The sequence below is a fragment of the Rhagoletis pomonella genome, unplaced genomic scaffold (genome assembly GCF_013731165.1).
Source record: "Rhagoletis pomonella isolate Grant_MI unplaced genomic scaffold, Rhpom_1.0 Rhpom_scaffold_00006, whole genome shotgun sequence".
Lineage (NCBI taxonomy): Eukaryota > Metazoa > Arthropoda > Insecta > Diptera > Tephritidae > Rhagoletis > Rhagoletis pomonella.
In genome coordinates, this window is record NW_023458560.1 from 80,171,060 (window position 1) to 80,172,251 (window position 1,192).

A 1,192-nucleotide genomic window follows, 5' to 3' on the forward strand; every position below is an offset into this window, starting at 1 on the left:
TAAATGCAGCTAATCTTTAGATATGTATGTATGTATGTATGTATGTACTTTTGATTTTAGATTTTTGTTTTCTTCGGCGCAGAATAAAAACACGCCCACACACAATTTTCCCAGTAATTCGCTGTGCCAAAATCGAAAATTATTGCATTATGCACTTTTTTGAATTGGCAATTTTTATTGAAATTTTTCAGGTTTTATTTGGTTTTCTAAAATTAATTGCGCCGCAAAATTATTTTCACAAAATATTGCACATAAATTTAAAATTTTTTATTTTTTAAATCAATATTTTTCAAAATTTTTAAATTTGTGTCCCGCTTGCAACTGGCCACTAAACACTACCGCACGCCGACAACGCTGCTGACTGACTGACAATGGGGTAACTGATTGTGTGCGTCTTTGGCTTCCACAAGCTGTAAGTAAGTATTGCACTCGTCGACAACCAAAAGCGAACTGAGCACGGCTTGCCAAGCTTTGGGCAAATGCGTGCGAATGTCGACGACTAGGGCGGCCCGATTCCCCCCCAGCTAAATAGTTCTACATATATACATACATATTATAGTGAAGTGTTCGACTATGTGGCTGTGGTTATGTTTTTGTTTCTGTTTGGCCGGCAATGTCGTGTGGCACATTCAGCGGGCGTATGGGCAGTGGTCACCGGCACACATGCACTTCGGTCGCCATTGTGTTGGAGGTGTTTCCTTTGGTTTGCTTAGGGCTGTATCGGTACTTAGGCTACGATCGCTACTTTCACGGTTGACAGGATTTGAAGCGGGAAGCTGCCTTAATTCATTTGTACTTAGCCACAGAAAACTTAGCACAGTTTGCTTCTATTTTGGAACGTGCCTTCATTAAAGCCAAAAGCTCATTAGAGTTCTTTCGTGATGAAATTTTTATCGCTACTAAATCGTCGGCATTGCGTGCGTGGCAATGCGTATTTTGGCTCACTGTCTTTACTCGATATCGTATAACTATTGTACGGTTTAATATACATATATGTATTTTCTGAGAATACTTGTACTCGTCTATTCGCATTTTTCCGAAAACCGGTACTCAAGATTTCAAAAATATTAAAGAATAACGATTGAAACCGGTTTGCAAAGACCGAGTCAATCACCCTAATATGTCCATACATATACATATACGAAACTAAGTGGCATTTTGAATTTTGCGATTGAAAATTGCATGAAAAATA